At 35.4% G+C, this 17,314-nt stretch overlaps 1 non-coding gene across 1 annotated transcript; it reads left to right on the top strand.

The window, feature by feature from the left end:
* The first annotated feature begins 2,035 nt into the window (after positions 1-2,035).
* Positions 2,036-2,142, top strand: LOC128856178 (U6 spliceosomal RNA). Its single transcript, XR_008453826.1, has one exon. It is a non-coding gene; the product is annotated as a U6 spliceosomal RNA (small nuclear RNA).
* The last annotated feature ends 15,172 nt before the right edge of the window (positions 2,143-17,314 follow it).

The raw sequence follows: 17,314 nt of genomic DNA, 5'->3' as shown, positions 1-17,314 counted from the left end.
TTCTCTTGCCATCTAGCCTACCACCTACCTGTATTACTTTTGCAGAATAAGGGAGACAGCTCTTCCAGACAACGAATTTTTCAATCATTTTTTGCGAAAAACTGAGAGTATTGATGTTATTATCTTAAAATTATTATTAATATGTAATATTTACCTATGCTTGCCTGGTTTATAAGGTCAAAAAAATCAATTTTTTTTTCGTTTTAAGCGATTCCTAATATATTTCAGAATATTCACACAAAGTTACAGAGCCTAATTCTCAATATTTCCGTAGATACAAAGCCAAAGGTAGGCGAGCGTTAGTGTGACCGGACAGCTATAGTACAAACTTTATCTTCTTTTCTCGACTTTTCATTTTTATGATTTCTTTGAATTGGCGTACATGAAAGAAAAAAACTGATGAACCTTTTGAAATGAATCATAGCTTGTTCTCTTCAGTATTAAATTATCTTCTATTTGAACTAACAAAATAGATAAAAAAAAATTGTTCAAGATTTTTATACCAAGTAGAAGTGAATTTTTTTTTTATAGAAAGGCATTTTTTTCTTTAAAACCTCCAAAAGGTTGAAATTTTGGAATTTCTCTCAGTTTTCTTTGTTCCTCTAGTTCTAGAATAAAAAATCATGATAATTAGAAATCCATTTGAATTTTTTGCTTTAGATAATAACTACGAGCTGTATCTTGTACGCCAGTTGGAAACTCCAGCGTTGCAGCGTTCTACTAATTTTTATGTTAAACATTTTTTTCAACTTATTTTAACCAGTATTTCTACTTTTTTTCTACTTTTTAAATGTTCATTAAAAGATAGAAAAAACTTTGCAGTGCTAAAATACTTTTTTCCTTAAAAAAAAAATCGTAAAGAGATGCAATTTTTAGACCTTATAAACCAGGCTCCCGCCTTAAATGAATTTACAACAATTTAAAAAAAAAAAAAAATAGCGGGACTAGAGCTGCTCAATTGTGGCTCCTTCAATTTGCACCGTGGAATGTACAGCCTCTTGTAATCAACTGAAATCAACTAGACAAAAAAATTTTCATTAAAATAAGTTATTCCGCTTTGCCCTTACCTATTTTTAACGAAAAAAAATGAACATTTCAAGTGAAAAAGAAAACAATACACTCTTTTGTAAAAAAATTGATCAACACACAAGCAAAGGCCAATATGTTTTTTGCCGTTATATTCGACAGCGCGTAAAAAAACGTATTTCGAGAAAAACGCAATTAAAATTTTCGTTCGTATTCATCTTTCATTCGACGCTCATCACTTCACTGAATTAATAGAGACTTTTTAAATATTCTATTAAGCTTAAAACATTGACAATATAATCTTTAGATTGTAAATGAATTTTTAAAGCAAAAAATATGGAAAATTTTAAAGTGCTGGAGGAGCTAGTCCCTTTAACAAAGTAAGTCATCTGCTGTATCCTAATTGCGTTTTTATTTATTTGTTTATTCGCAGCATTGGTATCACGGCGAAATAGAAAGGCGCAATTGTTATTATTACTACATACATACATATATATTGTACATACTATGTATACCAAATATAAATTTCACACAAGTGCAACAACAACATTAACAAGTATTTTGTTTTTCCAATTTGGAAATTTCAATGAGAATTTCTGTTAAACAAACTAACAAGGCAACAACAAAGCAGCAGGCCACCTTGACAGTCAAACCAGCAAATCGCCAGAAAAAAACAAGTCTTCTCATATAGTGAAGTCAACGAGTACGTGTGTTTATGCACATTCATTCTGGACAACATATATCCAAACGTAATGACGCTACCTGAATGCAAACTTTACCTTAATTAGCGACTGGAACTGTTCTTGCTAGGCGTACAGCTGCACATACGTATGTATATAGTATGTATGTATGTATAAATCGCAAGCACTTATTCTCTCAACCCTAAGCGAATTGTTTTTTGGTGCGAATTGGGTAAGCAAATTTTGTTCGTTGCTTTCATTTCTTTTAATTCGTAGATGCTTTTTCGGTATTGCCACGATATAAGTAGTCTGTAGTTATAACGAAATTTGTTCTTGCTTCGGCAGAACATATACTAAAATTGGAACGATACAGAGAAGATTAGCATGGCCCCTGCGCAAGGATGACACGCAAAATCGTGAAGCGTTCCACATTTTTTTGCGAAATTTATATTCACACAAGAAAATTAAATAAATGTTATATATGTACAAACGTAATCGAACTCTACGGCAAGGTAATGGTATATCACATACATTTATAAAGTATGTCACAATTTCATTGACACTCTTAACGTGAGTGGGTATTTGATTGCTGTTATCAACTTTCGATTAATAGAATAAAGCGCGCTCAAAAAATATTTCTTAAGCAGGCATTACTTAAACTTTCGTTTATTTTCAGTGTTGTTAATGGCATCGTCGACTGTCCGGTTCTACTTGAGCGCATGAGTTTTAAAGTTCCACAGAGAGGTCTTTGCAATTGTTACCCTTTTTATGAGGAAAACTTTAAGACTAAATTTGCGAGTAATGCACCTATTCCTCGCGCTTTTCTAGACTATAAATCATTATTGAATTCCAGCCTGCCTAAAAACGAATTATTAACAAATTAAATTATTATTACTAAAATGAGTGCTTTTTAATTCATTGTGATTGTAGGTAATTCATTACTTTTCCAATTTTCAAATAAAAAAAATAAAAAATGTTATAAAATATAGTTAATTCGATGAAAAAAGAACTCGAAATAGGCTGTTTCGCGGTGTACATCATAACTCGCAACATAATCAGTGAAACAAAAAAAGTTTATTTAATTTGTTGAAAAGATTTTTCTTGGCAGCCAAAAATTTGCAAAAAAAATAAGCTAATTTCTTATTGTAGCATTAAGAATTATAAAGTAATAAATAAAAACAAGCTCCCTACCTCTACACCTGGCGAATTATATGAAGTGATGCTGGGGAAAATCTCAAACCATTGCTCCAATAGATTTTTAGTTATGACGTAAATGGGCTTCAAAAATAAGAAGTTTCATAAAAATTCTTTAAAACCGAGCAGGTATAGAAACGCGGTCTGGAACAATGGACGCTCAAATACTCATGACTTTGACAATTATGCTCCGATAGAAATTTTGACACAAATTCTTGAAATATAATTATGCACTAATTAAAAACAATAAATTGGTAAATCAATTTAAATACCTTAAAGTATTTCACTAATTCCACCCTTTAGAAAGCTTAAGCAGAGTTGTTTAGGTAGCAAATATTTGTGGTTTATATTTAAGCAGATATATGTAACTGCTGATCACCTACATAAACGAGCATGCTCTCTGATATCCAACTAGCGAACATTATGCACATACGACTCTACAGCATCCCATGCAGTTACAATGGAAGTGTGAGTCGACTGCTGTGAGAAGCAGTGCAGTTAACACGGAGCATCGCACGTATCGCTTGCAGTTGATACGCAAGAGTGCGACAACTGCTGTGAGAGCACCCAGAGCATTTAATAACAACGAGATATTAAGGGTGAAGTTCACCTTCATCCAATTAGAATTAGTTAATGGTTAATACTAAAGCTAGCTTTACTAATATTTTTGTAAATTCTTATTGTTAGTAAATAAATATTTAATATTTTATACATAGTTATCTAATTGGCTGTCTACTTAAAACGGCATGGCGGTCAAGAAGTAATGACACGGCATGAGACATTCAACCAAGGTTGAGATGAGAGCCAATCTACAGTTACCAGAGAGAATATAAACATATAATAGTATGTATGTACCTATGTACATACCAGAGAACTGCACCGGCTCAGTGTAAAACATTCATACGCTTCGCTTGAACAAAATAAAAAATAGTTTAAAAAAACTAAAAAACACGCCTTTATTGCTAATCGAACTAAAAAGTAGAAAATAAATTTTAATGACAATGGGACCTATAATGAAGTAATAGCAAATCGAAGGATCAGTCATAGTCAACTACCTCAGAACAGAATTATAACAAAAATTAAGATACAAATAGAATAATTCAAATTAGAGTTAAAAGCGTGGGATGCTTGATATAGTAAATATTACAATCATTCTATTGGCAACTACCTATGTACAGAAGCTTATGAAAGTGAAGCAAAATGCATCCCACGCTTTTAACTCTAATTTGAATTATTCTATTTGTATCTTAATTTTTGTTATAATTCTGTTCTGAGGTAGTTGACTATGACTGATCCTTCGATTTGCTATTACTTCATTATAGGTCCCATTGTCATTAAAATTTATTTTCTACTTTTTAGTTCGATTAGCAATAAAAGCGTGTTTTTTAGTTTTTTTAAACTATTTTTTATTTTCTACTTTTTAGTTCGATTAGCAATAAAAGCGTGTTTTTTAGTTTTTTTTTAACTATTTTTTATTTTTAGTATATGTAGGTGTTTACGAGTAATATACTATTATACAACCGCACACTAAATACTGACCTCAATGGTGGTGTGGAAACTAAAAATTCTCAATTTTTGTTTAAAAAAATACCCAATTCATGTTTCTACTGGTATGGCAATATTGGCAAATGTTATAAAAAATGCACATTTTTCAGCGCTCTCACGAGAAAAAGAGTTTCCCATCTAGTCATCTATGTTGTGTGTTCCGAGTCGATCAGATTTTTAGAAGCCAGTGAAAATTAAGCTCAAAGATTCCGTTACAGTCATTCATACATACAACCCGAGCTAATAAAAGTGTGTTAAAAAATAAAATATTAATCCTGGCAATCCTAATAAGGATAATGGAAAATTTATCTCACATGTCTCACACTACACTCGTTCTTCGTGACTATTTCGCCAAAAATTCCACGCATATCGTTCCGCAACCACCGTATTCGCCTGATTTGGCTCCGTGTGACTTCTGGCTATTCCCAAAACTCAAGAGACCACTCCGGAGAACGCGTTTCGAGTCGATTGGGGAGATAAAAGCTGAATCGAAGAAGGTGCTGATGGCTATACCGAAAATGGACTATTTGGCATGTTTCGCGGATTGGAAAAATCGTTGGCATAACTGTATTTCATCGAGAGGGCATTATTTTGAAGGGGATGAAATTGATTTACAAGAATAAATGAAGATTTTTCATTTTACAACCAAATTCACCTTACTTTTTGCCCACAGGTAAAAAAAGAAAATATTAATCCTTTTATCAAATTATTGCATTGTCATCGGTCCTTGATAGGTGTGCAAAATTTCAAGTCGATCAGATGTTTAGAAGTCAGTGAAAATTAAGCTCAAAGATTCCGTTACATACATACATACATACATACATACAACCCGACCTAATAAAAGTGTGTTAAAAACAGGCCTTTGCGTTCAAACGATCGAACTTGTTCAAATAAGTTATTGTCATTGTTTATTTCAGCTCAATCAAATCATGTGCTGCATTTTAGCTCTCCAATGTTATCACCAATCGTCTTCATAGCAGCCGTTTCGGGTATTTGCTCGTTCGGCTATACATTCATTTTTTTGAGCAAGAATAAAAGGCCTATAGAGCCAAATGAGCCGGTTTGAACACGTATGATCCCGCATGAGTTTTTGCTTGTAACTAACGATAGCAAAGTAAAAGCAAAATTTTAAAGCAAAAACACTATATTTTCATATTTGTTTTTTTTCTTAAAACTTGAAATAAAACACGAAAGAAAATAATGTAAATAAGGAAACATTGCTGAAACCAACTAATCCTTTCAAATACGAAACCTAATTTACAGCGTACATTGTACGCCAACGCTCGTTTGCTCGAACATGTGCTATTTACAATAATGACAATTACTTCTTTGAACAAGTTTGATCGTTTGAACGCAAAGGCCGATGCTAATTTCATTCAATGCTGCTTTTTGTCCAATGATTAGATTTGAGCCGAAGACATTAGATCATACGTGTTGACTGAGCTGAACTACGCGTTCGCCTACATGAGCTTACTGCACTTGACCGAATATTTTGGTTCAATTGACTGAATGTGAGCAAGAAATTTAGCGTATGAACAACTCAAGAAAACAGTGAGCCATGCAGGTCTCTGGTACATATATTACATATGTATTGGGACTCTTTCGAATTAATTGGTTGATTTTGTTCACTGAGCAATTATTAGTAATACATTCATTTTGAACTAGATTGGTGTTTATGTACCTAAATTAACAAAATATTGCAAATTGAGTTTCAATTTGTGACGGATGTGAACAATTTTTGATTGTAGCAACTTGGGAAAACTGACGAAAACTTTTTACACCTTATTCTTTACACAACTTACTTTAAATGTAATAAATAGCGAAAATTGGCAGGAAATACTATGATTATACCTATAATATTTTTATTACTCATAAAAAACTTGATTATTTCATATCTGAAATTACGTACACTCGCCATTTGTTGAAAAATTTTGCTTTTTATTGTGTGCAAATATTTATTTATTATTTATGTTCTTATTCTATTATCCAAAATATTCTTGTATAGATGGAACTGCTTATACTCGTACGTACATACATATATATGTATGTAAGTATGTACTGTAACACACCATGAGTATACCAAATCATTTTGCTCACTTGGCTTTGTGATTTGATTATTTAAGGTACATCCTTTTTAGCTCTAGCTGACATTTTATTCATGTGCTTCTTTTTTCTTCTTTTTTGGGAGGGGTACTTGATATCAGCAGAGAACTCAAAAGCAAAGTATCAAAAAAAAAGTTTGAAGTTGATGTACGAGGGCTGATATTTTTATTTTGAGTCGAAGGAACTGTTAAATTTTATATCCGCTATGTGAAGTTGAGTATAATAAGAACTTAACTGAAAAAATTAAAAATAAATTATGTAATAATTTTTAGATTTCTTCAATTTTAAGAATTCTAATAGATTCCGCTCATTTTAAGGTTTTTAGAATTGTTTTTGTTTGATAAAATATATTTCTTAAGAATATTATTATGGGAAGCCCACTATAAAATTTTCAAGAATTACTCAGATATGTATGTATAAAAAATATAAGAAAAACCTAAGAGGGGAGATTTTCAAAAATCACAAAAAACAAAATTTTCAAAAATTTGTAACAAAAAAATTAAATGTTTTATTACGAAAATCGACGAAGTTATGGTGCACATAACCGTTCAGCGATGAGGCCGATTTTCGGCTTAATGGCTACGTCAATAAGCAAAATTGCCGTATTTTGACTGAAGAGTAACCCGAAGACATTCAAGCCATTACATCCATTGAAAACAACCGTTTGGTGCAGCCTATGGGCTGGCCCATATTTCTTCAAAGACGAAGCTGGTGCCAATGTACAGTGAATATTGAACGGCATCGCTAATGCGCCATGACTTATGCCAAAAATTGAAGCCGGTGATCGCCGCAACATTTGGTTCCAACAAGACGGCCATTGCGGCTACTTGCCATACAACCCGTGAAACAATAGAGTCATTCAAAATTGGTGTTTAGGATGGCCAAATTGCGGCGCAGTTGTGGCGAAAATTTGGAGGGGATTATCTTTAAGTATTGGCGGCCGCATGAATTGGTGTGTGACTACCATTCGGAATTCAGAGAGAACGTAGGTTCGAATCGCGGTTAAACACCAAACTGAAGAAAAACATTTTTCTAATAGCGGTCGCCCCTCGGCAGACAATGACAAACCTCCGAGTGTATTTCTGGCACGAAAAAGCAACTCATAAGAAACCATTGCCGTTCGGAGTCGGCTTGAAACTGTAAGTCCCTCAATTTGTGGAACAACATCAAGACGCACGTCGCCAATAGGAGGAGGAGCCCCGAAAACGAGTGTCCGCGCCTATTATATATATATATTTAGTATATAATCTTTAAAAACTAAATGTCATGAATGGTTCTACACAAAAATAATAAAGATTTCTTAATCATTTTGAATCTTCGTTGTTTTATTTCAATTTGAAATCCGATACCTCTAAAGTGTTCACCCTTTATAAATCTCAAAACTATTAATATATTCTGTTTCTTTTTTTTAAATTTTATTTTTGAAATAGTTTTGGACTAGTCAAGTCAGCTAGTCAAGTGTAGCTGTTTTTACAGAAAATGGTTCTATGTCCCTATAAACACAAACATTATAACGGCCAAAATTTTGAAACTTTCATATTGAAAACTGAAATTGAGAATTTTGTTCGTCTTTTTTTTTTTTTTTTGAAGTGGTTATGGAACATTTCAGGGCACTTGAGTACAAGTAGTCCTTTTCACTATTTCTTCCTTCGGCTCCATGTTTGAGGGGCACCTTAAACGGAGTGAAAAGAGAGCTATCATGGCGTGTCCATACACGGTGAAATTACTGATTTGTTGGTTTGAATGTCATAGTGATATGTTTTTGCTTTGTTTGTTTGTTGGCTTTCTTATTGAAACTTTCACATTAAGCCCTCCAAATAGCAACAACAAAATACTGCCGACTCTCGTTAATTCGAAATTCGAGGGACTCTTAAAATTTTACGAATTATCGAGGATTTGAAATATTAAATGGTTCGAAATTTTTGAGAGAAAATAAATAAAACTTCGAATTATCAATTATTTTTATTTAACTGCCAATGTTTTACATATTCATAATGTGAATTAATTAATCTTTTAAAAGAACTCATTTATACGGGTTTGCTCTGAAGCACATATAAATATTTTTTTAAGGAGAAAAAGTGCCTGATATGCTGTTTCATCAGTTTCGTTTTGTAGACAAAAGTTTTGTATATTATCGAATGAGGCTCTTGCTACCTTAACTGACACCTCTACCAAAGGTTCTGATGTATCGTCTTTATCTTCATCTTCATCGTTGCTCTTTCCATTCGTATCTGTCGCTGATAAAATTTCGCCATCGGTTAGTGATCCTGCGACAACAACATCTTCATCCACTTGAACATAGTCAGAAAAACTCACACCGCTGTTGTCAACTACTGGTACCATTGATGATTCTTCATCATCCATAATTTTTAACACGACTCCATCAGTATTGCCAATTTAGCGACTTTGTCGCTAGAATTGGCGACTTTTGCTTGAGTCTTGGCGACAAAAATGATTTAGCAACTTATCTGGCGACTTTTGGAGAGCAAATCAAAACCGTTTTAGGCAATAGATACTTTTCTGTCAACTTGATTACCCGTGAATGCCGTTTACCTTCCATACTCTAGCGTAACAATTTACTGACTATAGATAAAATAACGCACCTATTGCCGTCGCCTTTTTTTCAAATGAAAATTTTCGAAATTCCGTACGTACAACGATAACTACATTTATACAAATTAACAAGCAATTTCAATTTTTAATTCCAGATGATCCGTTTTTGAGTAATCGATGCGACCATGGAAGAGGAAATGCACCACGAGATTGTTTATAACTTTTTTTTAATTAATATTTTTCCATAAAAATTTAGGATGACAGTCTTTAATGGACACTTAATAAAATAAAAAAAATCCGATCCACAAATTCCTTCATTTTCCCCCTAAAAAAATTACTTATTTCTTTGGCTGTCACAGTGGTGACAGCGTAGCTTTTATATGCCACTTTTTCTTTACTATGCTTAAATATATTTTATAAATCCATTTCAAGACTTTAATTAATAATAATATAGTAAATTGTTGTATGATTTGCCTGGTTTTATTATAAAAGCGTAATAGTTAACATTATTAATTTTATAAATTTTCAAATTTCCATTTGAATCCAGTACTGGATCAACTTCGTAAATAACTTTTTCAACATTTCTTGAATCACTCATGCTTTCCCATGATATTTTAAAGACACAAATGTTTTTCAGACACAAATTAACAAAGCGTTAGAAAATTTAGTAGATTTATCGAATCATAATAAAAAAACCAGTATTTTAGGGGATTGAAACTAACTTCCGTTGATCTCAAATTTCAGTAGAGTTGGTATTACTGGTTTAATTATTACTCATCTAAAAATTTTAAGTCCGCAGCTGGCCTCTTGTGCACCTCTCAGAATGAAATTTAGGATCCGCCCCTGATGGAGTTAGCGACTTTTGATATTGGCCCTAGCGACTCAGATTTATTGGCGTTGGCAACAGTGGACTCGATTCCTCTTTTTTTGAAATTTGTAAGCCACCCTTCACTTGCCGCAAAGTTTTGTATATATTTAGAGTAGACGCGAACTCTTTTGCTTTTTCCTTTAACAAACCTAATAGATACTTTTGGTCCTCTACACTGTCTAAGCCAAATGACCAGGCTTTCTTCCAAACGAGGAAATTCACCTTTAGTCGTTCCGTGCTCCAGCAGTTTGACCAGCCGTAACTTTCTCCTTGTTCTTTATTATGGGTGAGAGAGTACGGAGAGGAATCTTAAATTCTTTGGCAAATTTTTTTATTCGAATTACAGGGTGCATAAAAATATATGGACATAATTCGAAATATAAAGAGATTTTGCAGGGGACTCGTGATAACTTTGAATTAATGAGAGGTTCGAAATATCGCAGGTTTGAATTAACGAGAGTCGACTATACATGTAAATATTTTTCTTATTCAATCGCCATCCTTTTTACAGACTCCCCTTGAGGGCTACGAGGATTAGTTGAAGAGCATGGAATAATTTATTCATCGTCATGAAAAAAAAAATTTAAAAACAATAAATCCATTTTCCTTAATAATGAATTTTTGAAGTGAAACTTCTTAGGAGAATGGAGAGTAAAATTTCAAGGTCATGCAACGTTTTGGGCATTTTCGTTCCGCGAGAGAGTAAAAATATATAACGTAGAGGAAAAGGAGAGAGACAGCTATACCTTCTATATATCTTAGATGCACTTTAACTCTTTCCGGTGCACTGAAAAAAATCGCTAAAAATTAAACACAAAGATTTTTTTATTTCATTTATTCGAGACATTTAATGAAGAAAATGTAAAAAAAAATGTTATCCTTTCAGGATTTTGTACAAGGATGTGGTACGATTTTTATACCATCGCGCATAGAGTGCGAGGATTATTTATGAAACTCATTGAAACAAGTTTTTGTTTTGCTGAGGCAAAGTGGCACATTACAAGTTGAGCACATCCACTGAGTCCTTCTTTGGTGGCTTGCCGTGCTGCAGTACGCACATCTACGTAAGGTTGTTCTGACTGGTTGGTGAGATGACGAGAATCGTAGGCTTGGATCTACATACGGTTTGTTTTTCTTTATACGGACTCAAGCTTGCTTTTTATTTTTGGTTCCAAGAGTAGGTGGTGATCCTCTTTTTGGCATTACAGAAGATTCGTTCAAATGCAAATTGCTTGAAATGCAGTCAAATCTTTTCACGGGCATTATTTTGGATTTATAGCTATCGTTCAGTTCTGGGCGAGATGACCAGTAATCTCGATAACTGGCCTGATGCTTTATTCCCATCAAAAAGTTGATTCCAATAAATGCGTATATTTCTGACACACTGGTTGGAATGTATGACTTACCAGATTGCTGGGCATACAAATTAGTTTGGAAAACTATATGCTCAACCACAGCTGGAGTTACAATTGAAGTGAAAATTGAAAAATTGTCGTGTGATGGCATGCTTTCGATAACATCAGTAGGCCCCTGCATCTCGCCAGCAAATACTACTAACGGTTCCATAGAATTTTGCTTACTCCACTTGGGTGGCTCAAACAGTTCACGGTTTCTTCTTAAATCAGCTAGAGGAACTTCAGCATCGCTGTCATAAACTTCTCGTGAATTAAGGGCTCTGCTAAACCCTAGTTCTTCCCTCTCAACAATTCACACATCCACATTGTCATCTTCAACGATGGCATCAAAGAGTTCCTGCAAGTTTCTTCATCGAATACTTCACTTCATCAACAATTGATGAAAGCTTCCAATATTTTGCATATATCACCCTGCTTAAGTTTTTTAGCCATTGTCATTTACATACGTATATACCGCGCGGTGGTATACTTTTTGTACCAGGACCTTTAAACACTTTCCACACTAAGTCTTTTGATTATTTTTATTCCATTGGCTGAGTAATTAATCCATAAACACTTTATTTTATTAAAATTGTAGGAAACCGATGCTGCACGTGCTTTTATTTACAAAATATGATAAATTCTGAGCAACACTTTAATACTTCTTCTACTCATTTTGCGCGTAAAAAACATATATATTTATCTCTTTCAAACACTTGTTATATTTTTTTTTAGAAAATATAAGCTTAAATTTTCCTGTATAAGTGGTAAAAGAATTATACCAATGCGCATAAAATGCAGGAAAAACATTTAAATAAGTGGTATAAATTTTATACCAGCGCCCCGGAAAGAGTTAAGCTATTTTTCCTGAGTTTTCCCTTATGGTTGCTAATTTCTAGCGAGAAATAACACCGCCTACTTTTTGGCGCTTATTTGTTGCTGCAAACTTGTAGGAAATATATTTTTGTTGCCTACTTTTTGGCATTACATTTCTTTGGTGCCTACTATTGCGGGCGTTTTGTTTTGGTGCCTACTTTTTGGCGCTTATTTCCGTTTCCTGGCTAGTGCTTGTGCGCACTATAAAGTGCTATCCATTCCGGATTTATTGGTATTGCCTTGCGGTAATTTGTGCGGGGTTTACCTACACCAGTCGACCCTTCTCCGTTTTTTTGTAAATTTTGTCTATTTGTATTCTCTGCGAATGTTGTGAATTTATTTAGATATATATTCTTTCTCTCTCTTTCTCTCTCATTCTCTCTCGGGTCTCTCCCTCTTTCTTTGTCTGCCTTGAAAGTTTCACTTCTGTTATGTCTACTACGCTACACGCACTTTTTTTATTTATTTTCCATTCTTAAAATATAAAGAGCAACCCTCGTATAACATTTGCATGTACATATTTATGACTCAGCCGTTTTATTTTGTATAACCCATTTTTGTAGGCTCTCCAATCACAAGTAGGTATACAATAAACGTTTGATGAGTCCTTAAATGCTCGTATAAACATTTTGATTGTCGCTCTAATCAGGTAACAAAATGTCTTGTTTTTTTGTTGTTCCCATACTTTAAAGAAAACGTTGTCTAGTGGATGAGCGAGCAAAGCACCCACCACCGATGATGTGCATTCTGTATGCGTATGTATGTATGTAAGTAAATAAAGGAGCGACCTTTTTAGGAATGCCTTCACATTTTCAAGATTTTTAGAATTTCATGGCTGTATGTGCAGGGTGATTCAATAAAACTGCAGATTCTTTCTTTATAAATACCAAACCACAAAATTTGTCGAAATAATTTTTTTTATTTTATCAGGTTTTTTAATCTATGGTAGGTATTTATAAAAAATAATATCCGTTAAATGCCCGCTACGACTTCTCTGACAACCCAAGCATAGTTCAGGCTGTATATCATTTTTACTTAATTCTTTAGCTCTGGAATCATCTCGGGTTGATTGGCATAGGCTATACTTTTCACGTAGCCATAGAAAAAGGGAGTGGTGTCTAATCGCAAGATGCTCTGTGAGGTAAGTTGTCCTGGGAAGTTCGTTGACAATAGGGCCCTTGTTTCATACGCAGCCACCGTCCTGTTGAAGCCACATAATAGACAAAAATGTTTAATAATCATTCCTAATGCATTACAAACTCCTACGTTAACACCCAAATATTATACGTTGCTCGAAAATTGAGAGAGCAAAGTAACAGTTCGATGCAAGAGAAATTTTAGCTAACAAAAATTATCGATCACGAAAGGCAAATGATCTGAAAGCATATGGCTAAACTTATTGTAAACAAAAAATTTAATTTATATGGAATTTAGAATTTTGTGCACTTTTGCCTTTCCGCAAGTTTGAAATTTGCGGTTTATAGTCAGAAACGATCAAGTGGAAATTTTTTCAACAAAACACGTAAAAAATATTTAAAGTAATCTTTTAGGGGCAACACACAAATTGTAAACAAACTCAACTGATATGCCTTCTTCTACCAGTTTTTGCAAATGACGGGTAATTTTCCGTTAACGGACTTTTTTACTTTTTCTTCTCTTCGGGAGAGAATTTTCGGTTGCGCTCAATATTTGAACTGATGGCTCGTGATGGCTATTTCTGTTATCGAACACAGCTATTGTCTAAGTCTACGTAATCTAATTCAGGTCATAAAAAGTTTGTTATCATGTCACGAGAACGTTCACCATTCACCGTAGCAGTGTTGCCGGCATTACTTTCGAGCAGCACGACCATTTTGAAAAATTGTTCGGATGACTTTTACGCGCTGTTGTACTGAGTTTCGCTCCACGATTAAGTTTGCCAATTGTCTGAAAATAAAATTGGCATTACTAAAAAAAATAATTGTTTTCAAAGATCGGCACCCACATTGGTATTACCCTATATTTATGCAAATGTTTTTCATTACTGCATTTGGTGAGCTAGGCACATTTGCGTTATATGACCACACAATTACATATAACATTTATTAGAGCATCTTGAATAAAAACTAAATCAACATAACGAATTAAAATGGCCATTAATTTAGTTTGGAAAATTACTTTTATTCAATTCAAAGTAAAAAATGTGTGAAAATAATACAAAATTAAGAATCAATTTACTCAATATGACCATCTTTTGGTTTGATTATGGCCTTGAGACGGTCCAGAAACGAATCGCAATCTGATCGAATATGGCTTGCACGTATTTTGGCCCACTCGCGGACAATGGCTTTTTTCAGCGCCTCGAGACTGGTGAATCTTTTAGTGCGGATCTCGCTCTCCAAAATGGCCCTATTCTCTTTGGATTCCATAGGATTCGCGTCTGGTGAATTTGAGAGCCATTGTGTGGACGGTATGAAGTTTGAAACATTGTTTTTTAGCCATTCTTGGTTCACTCGAGCTTTGTGAGACGGTGCCGAGTCCTGTTGAAATGTCCATGGTCTGCCACCGAAATGTTTGTCTACCCAAGGCTTCAAAACAACCTCCAGAATACTTTTCCGATATTTTGCATTTACCTTGACGCCAGGCTCGATGAAAACGAAGGGGTAGTCTGCGGTTACAGCGGTCCAAACCATTACCTCTGACGGAGGATTAAGCAAGGTGTACCGCAGGGTGGTGTCCTTTCAGCCTTGCTGTTCAACTTCTATATCTCGAAACTCCCTCAACCACCAGAGTGAGTCTGACGGCTGCACGAAAATGGCGTCGGGCAATGACATCGATGGCCTGTGCTCCAAAGTGAACAACTACCTCACCGACCTTTCTCGCTTTTTCACTGCAAGGAATCTCCAACTTTCTCCCACTAAGTCCACGGCGGCCCTCTTTACCACCTGGATATTGGAGGTCAAACTGCCTCTCAAGGTAAAAGTCGATGAAACACCAATTCCGACAATAAACAATCCCAAAATTTTCGGTGTGACCTTCGATAGTTTGCTCTCCTTCTCTGCGCACACAACCACTATTGCCACTAACGTCCAAAATCGCAACAAGGTCCTCAAATCGCTTGCCGGCAGCACTTGAGGCAAAGGCAAAGAATTGTTGCTATCGACATTTAAGGCAATTGGCCGGCCGATTCTAAACTATGCTACGCCTGTCTGGTCGCCTGGAACCAGTGAAACGCAGTGGATAAAGCTTCAGACATGGCAAAACACTGCCATCAGGACTGCGACAGGATGTCTACTGATATCGCCAATACAACATCTTCATGACGAGGCCCATATGCTACCTGTGAAGGAGCATAATAAACTGCTCAGCAAGCAGTTCATGCTAGGGTGTTACCGCAGGTCTCACCCATGCAGACACCTGCTTGAGCCTGAGCCACCTCACAGGCATATCAGGAGGCTCTTCCTTAATTACACGGACGAGTTCCAAGACAGTGTACAGACAGACAATCAACGACATTCATCTGAAGACCCTTACCACCTTCTTAAGCTCCCGACCTCCGAATGCCGTCATTGCAGACGAAGAGCTCCAACTTCCCCGAGAGTCCCGCGTATATCCCACGTTCTGGATATTGTAGCAGGTTAAATTCCTACTTATCCAGAATTGACCCCGGCATACCAAACATACATGTGTCCAGCATTTGAAGAACCCCGCACGACACTAACCACCTATTCACATGCCACATCAAACCCACTCGTCTAACACCTCTCTTCCTCTGGCTGTCGAAACAGCAAGTTTCCTGGGCCTACCGTTAGATGAGCTAAACGAAGACGGCCGTTGATTTACACTGCACTGACAGGGCAAAGTTACTGCTACAACAACGTTGCAGTCTTTTGATGATCACCTCCATGACATTTCGCGATGCTACCAGTATCATTGTAACGAGTAACGGTGCGATAAACAAAAACTTTATTTACTTTAAGGTGCTCGAGCTCACGAACAATCGCTGGTTGTGATTTGAAATCCATTACTGATTTTCTTTTTTTCGCATTAACTCTCGTAAACAATACTCTGGACTGTCATTTAGCCAAATAACCGACAGCTGATGCCCGTGCATCGCTACATCAGCTGCGCGAGCGCTCTGAAGTTGGTTACACTTCGAGTGCCGAATCCTGTAACTCAACGCTAAGACCAGAATAAGGATAAAAACCAGAACAAAATCTTTGTTATTATTTGTTATATTCTTTAATATTACGGAAATAACTGCATTCATATTAATAAGCACATCACATGCGGAGTTAACATCATTCCGTTTTGTTTGCTTTGCCATATAGAAGAGAAAATAAAGTTCCGACGAGGCCAGTGAATGAAAAGCTGTTAGCAAGGAATTACCGCAAAATTCTTGCAATAACAACATTATGACGTACGCCACAAATAGGAGGAGGAGCTCGGGCAAACACCCAAACAAGGTGGTACGCGCCACTTACATATAAATATCTTCTTCTTAATTGGCGTATCCATGCTGGATGTTCGCGATTACATACAAACGTCATTATGATCTTAGTCGTACGGTTGTCAGGTCATATTATTAATGATGTCATTATATTTTTGTGTGTTTTTCGCTGCTGCTGTTAGTTCGCCGATTGTTTTGAGACCTGTCCACTCTTTGATGTTGTCTAGCCATGTCATTTTCTTCCTACCAATTCCTCTTTGTCCTTCAATTTTTCCTTGCATCAGCAGTTTTAAAATATCATACTTATCACCTCTTTTTATGTGTCCGAAATAAGCGACTTTGCTCCTTTTTATGTCCGTAAACATGTTCCTAGCGGTTTGCATTCTATTTAGCACTACGTCATTTGACATTTTGTCATTCCAGCTTATTTTCAACATTTTTCTGTAGCACCACATTTCGAAAGATTCTAGTCGGTGTATGCTTGCGATTTTCAATGTCCAGGCCTCGCATCCATATAAGAGTGTTGACCATACATAGCATTTTAAAAATCTTGTCTTTAACCCGATTGGTATGCCCCGGCGTGTCAGTATCTTTTTGATCTTCATGAAGGCCGCTCTAGCCATTTCTATTCTGGTTAGTCTGGAAT

Source organism: Anastrepha ludens, chromosome 2, assembly GCF_028408465.1.
Source record: "Anastrepha ludens isolate Willacy chromosome 2, idAnaLude1.1, whole genome shotgun sequence".
NCBI lineage: Eukaryota > Metazoa > Arthropoda > Insecta > Diptera > Tephritidae > Anastrepha > Anastrepha ludens.
The sequence above is the reverse complement of the archived record's forward strand: the minus strand, read 5'-3'. Positions and strand labels throughout refer to the sequence as shown.